Source organism: Salvelinus namaycush, chromosome 39, assembly GCF_016432855.1.
Source record: "Salvelinus namaycush isolate Seneca chromosome 39, SaNama_1.0, whole genome shotgun sequence".
Taxonomy (NCBI): domain Eukaryota; kingdom Metazoa; phylum Chordata; class Actinopteri; order Salmoniformes; family Salmonidae; genus Salvelinus; species Salvelinus namaycush.
Window position 1 is genome coordinate 2,558,957 of NC_052345.1, and position 8,249 is coordinate 2,567,205.

At 43.6% G+C, this 8,249-nt stretch overlaps 1 long non-coding RNA gene across 1 annotated transcript; it reads right to left on the reverse strand.

The window, feature by feature from the left end:
- Positions 1 to 7,395: 7,395 nt before the first annotated feature.
- Positions 7,396 to 7,923, reverse strand: LOC120033039. The gene is made up of 3 exons (XR_005473894.1): positions 7,881 to 7,923; positions 7,651 to 7,743; positions 7,396 to 7,553 (listed from the first exon to the last, which is right to left on the reverse strand). It is a non-coding gene; the product is annotated as an uncharacterized LOC120033039 (long non-coding RNA).
- Positions 7,924 to 8,249: the final 326 nt, after the last annotated feature.

Sequence of the window (8,249 nt, forward strand, 5' to 3'; positions counted from 1 at the left end):
AATGTAAAATAATACATTGAGATATTCATCCACCCACTGCTGCATTGTCACTGTGGCAGGAACAGGGTTAAACAATTCTGTTAACTCTCCCAAAATCCCCATGTTTTCCAGAATTTTCCCAGAATCAGAAGGAATTAATCCTCCAACCAGGATTTCTGAAATTAGGGGAACGTTCCCAAAGTGTTGCGAGTTCATTTGTGAGTTCACTGTTACCTGTGACAGTCAGAGTTGTTCCAGGGAAGCTGTACCCCCATTCTGAGGTTTCTGTGTTGAATATGAACTTGTACTCGGCAGAGTCCTCCTCTCTCAGATCTGTGATTCTCAGGGTGGAGCGACCTCTCTCCTTCTCTGCTGCATACTCCACACGACCTGCATACCCTGGGTCTGTGGTTAGGTCTTCAGGGATCAACTCATCCCTCCAGCTGTCACTCTGATTAGGACTAAACCAGAGTGATGATGTGATCGTATCATAACCACTGCCATAAGTACAGGATATGTCCACTGATGACCCCTCTGACCCCTTCAAGGCACAGATTCTCCTGTTGGTGTAAGTCACACTGATGCAGTCCTGATCCTGAACACCTAATATATAATGGAATCCCATGAGTACATTATACTGTATTTTCAGTCCATAAAAGCCAAGACCAATCAAATTACACAGTGAGACCAACAGGACGTAGTACAGACATTCTGTATAAATTCTGTAGTAGATTCAAACTCACACACTGAAGAAGAGATCCGGAGATCCTCATGTCCTTTTACAGCACAGGAGTAGCCATCTTCATAGTTACTGGTAACTGGGTCTTTGTACTGGAGGGAGGTGCTCTCATCTAGATGTTGTCCGTTCTTGTATCAGATGTAGGTGGGGTTGTCAGTCAGAGTACAGGTGGTGATACAGGTCAGTGTCTTATCCTGATGTCCACCAGTCACTTTCACCTGAAGACCTGGAGAAAAAACTATATCACTGTAAATCCCTTTATCATGTAATGTGTGTGACATGTTGCATGTCTTTCTCCATCTGTCTATATAAGCTGACATGTTGTGTGATGCAAAACATTTCTCCCAATGGATACAATAGTCATCATCAACAACAATCACTTATTGAACAGATCAGTAGAACTGTAAACACATATTTCTACATTGATTGTTGTGAAGCTGTTTCATTCTCAGAACCCCAAATATAGGAGGATAAATGTTCAATCCTCTACGGTCCGTCAAGCTGTACAGCAGCCTAAAGACTGAACACAAGGTTCAATGATAGCTCCTATCCCCAAGCTAAACAGGAAGTGACTAACACACACACACACACACAAGCCCTCACCACACACACACATACACACACATAAACACAAACACACAGACAGACCATTTGAAGGGAAGTCCCAAAAGGCCCATGGAGCCTGTATCGAGTTCTAGAGAGTTGGTTGTTATGGATGTAGAAAAGTTAAAACACACATCCTACACAGTATTAGATGTCAACCCTACTCCCTATCAGTCTGGTCCTAAAGGACCCTCAGATAAATCCACTGTGTCACACACATTTTAAATGCTTTTAATCCACCAATCTAATGTAACATTTCAAAAGTCCCTGTATGTCATGACACTCAAGGGTACAGAAAGCACCTCCTTTTCCAAACAGCTATGCTGCCAAACAGCTATGCTGTCAGTTCTGTGGTTGATATATATTTATAGCAGTCAGAACACAAGTAGCTGATGCAGAACTGTCCTTCCTCTTTAAGTCATTAACATGCATGAAGACCAGAACAACATGTCAGAAAAGGAAGATTACTGTATTAAAATGGGCCCTACATTTCTATAATGGACAAAATATCCCCCATTTCCACTTTTCTTTAGGACAGAACCATGTTAACACACAAAGGTCAATGTTCATGACCCCTTAAGGTCAATGTCTTTGACCAAGGCAAATCTGTCAGTTTAAAATAAAATTTGCATTGGATGCATCTCAATCCACTTCATCCTTCTTTGTCGCACTTCTGCATCTGTGGTGAAACGTGACAGAGCTAGAGCCGTGTTTGTCAGACCATGAGACATCCCGAAAATCGGTCTTGGGACTCGTCTGAAGTCGGTCCAGTCGATCTGTAGCATCCAAACAATTTGGGCTACACTCTAATATGTGTAAAGATGAGACTCTCACTAATTTCATCAATGGGGAGAGGGGGGGAAGGGGTCATTGCAGGTCAGACCCTACAATGGCCCCCTTTAGTGTCTACAACATGGTCGTCGTAGAGGTGGACCCCTTTAGTGTTTACAACATGGTCGTCGTAGAGGTGGACCCCCTTTAGTGTCTACAACATGGTCGTTGTAGAGGTGGGCCCCCTTTAGTGTTTACAACATGGTCGTCGTAGAGGTGGACCCCCTTTAGTGTCTACAACATGGTCGTCGTAGAGGTGGACCCCTTTAGTGTTTACAACATGGTCGTCGTAGAGGTGGACCCCCTTTAGTGTTTACAACATGGTCGTTGTAGAGGTGGACCCCTTTAGTGTTTACAACATGGTCGTCGTAGAGGTGGACCCCTTTAGTGTTTACAACATGGTCGTCGTAGAGGTGGACCCCCTTTAGTGTCTACAACATGGTCGTCGTAGAGGTGGACCCCTTTAGTGTTTACAACATGGTCGTTGTAGAGGTGGACCCCCTTTAGTGTTTACAACATGGTCGTTGTAGAGGTGGACCCCCTTTAGTGTTTACAACATGGTCGTCGTAGAGGTGGACCCCCTTTAGTGTCTACAACATGGTCGTCGTAGAGGTGGACCCCCTTTAGTGTCTACAACATGGTCGTCGTAGAGGTGGACCCCCTTTAGTGTTTACAACATGGTCGTCGTAGAGGTGGACCCCCTTTAGTGTCTACAACATGGTCATCGTAGAGGTGGACCCCCTTTAGTGTTTACAACATGGTCATCATAGAGGTGGACCCCCTTTAGTGTCTACAACACGGTCATCATAGAGGTGGACCACCTTTAGTGTTTACAACATGGTCATCGTAGAGGTGGACCCCCTTTAGTGTTTACAACATGGTCGTTGTAGAGGTGGACCCCCTTTAGTGTCTACAACATGGTCATCATAGAGGTGGACCCCCTTTAGTGTTTACAACATGGTCGTCGTAGAGGTGGACCCCTTTAGTGTTTACAACATGGTCGTCGTAGAGGTGGACCCCTTTAGTGTCTACAACATGGTCATCATAGAGGTGGACCCCCTTTAGTGTTTACAACATGGTCGTTGTAGAGGTGGACCCCCTTTAGTGTCTACAACATGGTCATCGTAGAGGTGAACCCCTTTAGTGTCTACAACATGGTCGTTGTAGAGGTGGACCCCCTTTAGTGTTTACAACATGGTCGTTGTAGAAGTGGACCCCTTTAGTGTTTACAACATATTCGTTGTAGAGGTGGACCCCCTTTAGTGTCTACAACATGGTCATCGTAGAGGTGGACCCCCTTTAGTGTTTACAACATGGTCGTCGTAGAGGTGGACCCCCTTTAGTGTCTACAACATGGTCATCATAGAGGTGGACCCCCTTTAGTGTCTACAACATGGTCATCATAGAGGTGGACCCCCTTTAGTGTTTACAACATGGTCGTTGTAGAGGTGGACCCCTTTAGTGTTTACAACATGGTCATCGTAGAGGTGGACCCCCTTTAGTGTTTACAACATGGTCGTTGTAGAGGTGGACCCCTTTAGTGTTTACAACATGGTCGTTGTAGAGGTGGACCCCTTTAGTGTCTACAACATGGTCGTCGAAGAGGTGGACCCCCTTTAGTGTTTACAACATGGTCGTTGTAGAGGTGGACCCCTTTAGTGTTTACAACATGGTCATCGTAGAGGTGGACCCCCTTTAGTGTTTACAACATGGTCATCATAGAGGTGGACCCCTTTAGTGTTTACAACATGGTCGTTGTAGAGGTGGACCCCTTTAGTGTTTACAACATGGTCATCGTAGAGGTGGACCCCCTTTAGTGTTTACAACATGGTCATCGTAGAGGTGGACCCCCTTTAGTGTTTACAACATGGTCGTTGTAGAGGTGGACCTCCTCAGAGTTCTAATGGTGTCATCATATCCATCCTCTGACATGAACGATGATATGTTTCACAGCTCAGGCCGAGGGAGGGAAGGGGGAAGGAAATCACTTTGATTGACACTTCACACACTCATACTGTATGTCCAGTGTTCTGTCTGTGCTGTGTGTCAGAGGACTACAAAAGTGGTGACACCCCCCAACACCCCCATTTTATGTTCTATTTTAAAGTAAGGCCACTGTCTCTTCCTCAATCTTCATATTCATTATTCTGTTCTTCCTCCTCCTCTTCCTCCCTCTGTCATATCCGGACAGTGCGTGGTGGTCAGGGTTGTCAGGATTGTCAGGGTGGTCAGGGTGGTAAAAGTTGTCATGGTTGTCAGATTTGTCAGGGTGGTCAGGGTTGTCAGGGTGGTCAGGGTTGCCATGGTGTCCTGTATCTTCCTCTCTGGTCAGGCTTATGGTTGAAGAAGAGAGATAGAGAAGAGGGGGAGAGAGAGAGCGAGAGAAAGAGAAGAGGGGGAGAGATAGAGAGGGGATAGGGGGTTAGAGAGAAAGAGAGAGAGGAGAGAGGGTTAGAGAGAGCGAGAGAGAGAGAGAAATAGAGAGAGAAAGTGGGGGGCTATGGTGAGAGAGGGGGGGGATAGGGGAAGAGAGAGAGGGAGAGAGTGAGTGAGGGAGAAAGACATTGTTACAATACTGCATATAGACATAATATGACATTTGAAATGTCTATATTTCTTTAGAGCTTTTGTGAGTGTTATGTTTACTGTTAATTTTGTATTGTTTATTTCACTTTTGTAAACATATGTTTACCATGAAAATTAAGCCCTTTGAATTGATTTGAGAGAGAGAGAGAGAGAGAGAGAGAAAGAGAGAGAGAGAAACTTGAATGTGAAGTCCTCAATGGTGATGCCCGTGCTACAACTGTCTTTTGGGCATTGGAGTCCTCTATCTACAGGTATCTCTATGGAGGACATATGAAAACACCTGCTCCCGCCTGCAAAATCCGGCATTAGTCTGTCATTTTTACTCTGTCAAAGGTTATGATATGTTTTTATATGTTTATAAATGATAGCTGATGTTTTGACAAAGACAGATGTACTGGGTACTTTATCATCAGCCTGGTGCTCTCCAGCTCCACCCCTGGACAGTAGGACAAACAGCAGGCACCAATGTTTTGGAGGAAACACTGTCGAACTGACGAACGAAGTCAGCTTGCAGGCGCCAGGCCCGCCACAAGGAGTCGCTAGAGCACGATGAGACAAGGACATCCCGGCCGGTCAAACCCTCTCCTAACCCGGACGACCCTGGGCCAATTGTGCGTGCCTCATGGGTCTCCCGGTCACAGCCAGCTGTAACACAGCCTGGGATTCATTGTTGAATTTGCAATTTCCAACTTGTTATGTAATGTTTATGTCCAATGGCCGATGAGCACCAGTACGTTTTGTCTATAATTTCTCTTCATATGACAAGGTTTGAGAAGGATTTGCCAGTAGATTGCCGACTTGATGCATGATGATGACTGCTTGCCAGCTAAGATTTTGAAAGTATGATGTTGACATGATCAGTCCAATCAAAGCTACAGTCTGTGGCCAATGACCTTGAGCCTTCTTGGATGTGCACTTCAAAGGGCTTGAATTTTCGAGCTCTCCCCGTAGATTTTGCGGTGACGTAGTGTCCCCATGAGTGACAGAACACTGAGCCAATCACGGCGCAACTAGAGAACATTACCAACCCCTGCGCTCCGCTGCTGGCTGGCTGCCCCACCACCACAGAAGTCACTGAGCTGAAACACCTGCATTTTGGAGCTGCAACAACGAGACCATGTTTGTATGCGACTTTATTAACTTTAAAAAAAAAATATTAACTATTTTTTACATTGTTTGCAAACCGATATGTGACACGTGTTAATGCCAAAATAACATGAAAAAAAGCAACAACAAAAAAAGCTAAACAGGTGGGGCTCGAAACAGATGGAGCTCTGCCACACCTGCCATGAATGACGTGTCGCTAATGCATGTATCTAGAAACTACGGACAAGTTGACGAACAAATAGCCCACCAAAATGTCTGAAATTATAATCAGAAACATGTCTATATCAGGCAAAAAATAAATCCTGCCCCCCCTGTCAAAAAAAATCCTTCACAGTCTTTGACTGTAGCCTGTAGCGAATTTTCTATATTTGCGGGTTAGTGTTGGGTGGTGAGGGCCTCAGATTTTCACTTTATCACATAGTCGTGAGGTTGCAGATGGGTTATTAGCAGTTGTGGGCGGTTGCGGGTTAACAAACAGCTGACCGGCGCACCACTAGCGTGTGTGCGTGCATGTCGTTGGTGAGGAACAGTGCTTGGTGTTGATCGGTTTAATAGTGACATCATGTGTCCAATAGTCAGAAATACAAGAAACAACAGCAGAGAGGAAAATAGTTATGAATCAATGTATTAATAGTTGATCAAATAATCAGTGTATTTATTGTCTTAAATGTTGATCCAAATTGTAAAAACTGCAAAGGTAAACGTATTTAATGTATCTAAAATAGGTACTAATTAATAATTTGGTAATAAAATAAGTGATCATGACACTAAACAATATGGTATTACATAATATAAAAGAATAATGAATATAAAATGTGCAATAATGTCTGACAGCAATACAAAGTAAATAATTAGGAGAAACCTGGTCCAAGAGCTAGAAGTAATAAAAAGCTCTTATCAATATTAGTCACTGAGAAATGTAGACCTATTTTTGTTATAAAAGTCTGGAAAGGGCAAATCCCATAGAAAAAGAGCAGAAGCATAATCTATCTTATTTATCATCAATATACACAATTATCATTACAAGGAAAGATAATTCAACTCCAGCATTTACAAAAACTTCTTGACATGTCACCAAGAAGCATAATTACAAAAATATGACGTCATGCCACTGAGCAAGGCAGTTAACACATTGTTCACCGGGCACCGAAGATGAGGATGTCGATTATGGCAGCCCCCCGCATCACTCTGATTCAGAGGGGTTGGGTTAAATGTGGAAGAAACATTTAAGTTGAATGCATTCAGTTGTACAATTGACTAGGTATCCCCTTTCCCTTTCCTTAACTTTACAAGAAAATAAAAATAATGACATAATTTTCTAAAAAGTTAAAGCTCATTATCTGGAAAGCCTTCTAGATATCATAGCAATATGGTAGCAGGAGTATAGAGGTGTAAGTCCTAGCTTGGTTTGGTGCTGAAGCTCTTCATCCAGGTTCTGTGGTGAGTCTCTTCAGTCCAGGTTCTGTGGTGGTTGTCTTCAGTCCAGGTTCTGTGGTGGTTGTCTTCAGTCCAGGTTCTGTGGTGAGTCTCTTCAGTCCAGGTTCTGTGGTGGTTGTCTTCAGTCCAGGTTCTGTGGTGGTTCTCTTCAGTCCAGGTTCTGTGGTGGTTCTCTTCAGTCCAGGTTCTGTGGTGGTTCTCTTCAGTTCTCATAATCTGAGGGCTCAGCATCTATCTGAGGGACTGTGTCACTAGGGGAGTCCCTCACATTCTGAAAGAAAACACAATGAACACATTACACACCACTCTATAACATTTTTATGGATTCAAACACACACACAAACACACACACAAACACACACACTTACTGTCAGGGTGTCATACTCTGGTGACCTGGTATTCATGTTCAGAGGTGAGTACATGTCACTGTTAGGGTCACTGTTAGGGTCTGGATGGACACTCTGTGCAGAGAGAGAGAGTGAGAGAGAGAGAGAGAGAGTGTTGTCATGGTAACAGTGAAAATAGTATGAGAGAGACTGTTGTGACAGTAAATTCATGTCACCAGGTGTGGAGGTGGAGGCATAGCTGATATCATCACCTCTGTGTCTGCTGTGACATCACTTCCTCTTGTGGATCTCCTGTAAAGAGGGACAGAGTGAGTTATGCTCTCTAGTGACCTCTAGTGGAAGTTTATATGTTACAAATAAACTTTTGCACATGAATGAATGAATGAATGAATATATGAATGCATTCATAACAAATCAGAGTGCTAAGGGGAAATTATAAAACATTTGAAAAATTCTGTCACCTGAACCACATGAAGCCAGAGAGACAGAGGATGAGAACCAGAACAACCACTATGATTCCTACAGCTGCAGTCAGAACTGAGGTTTGTTTCCCTATAATAAAATATGGATGATATGAGTACGTGGCATGATATAATAAACTAAAAACAAATATAATTTGG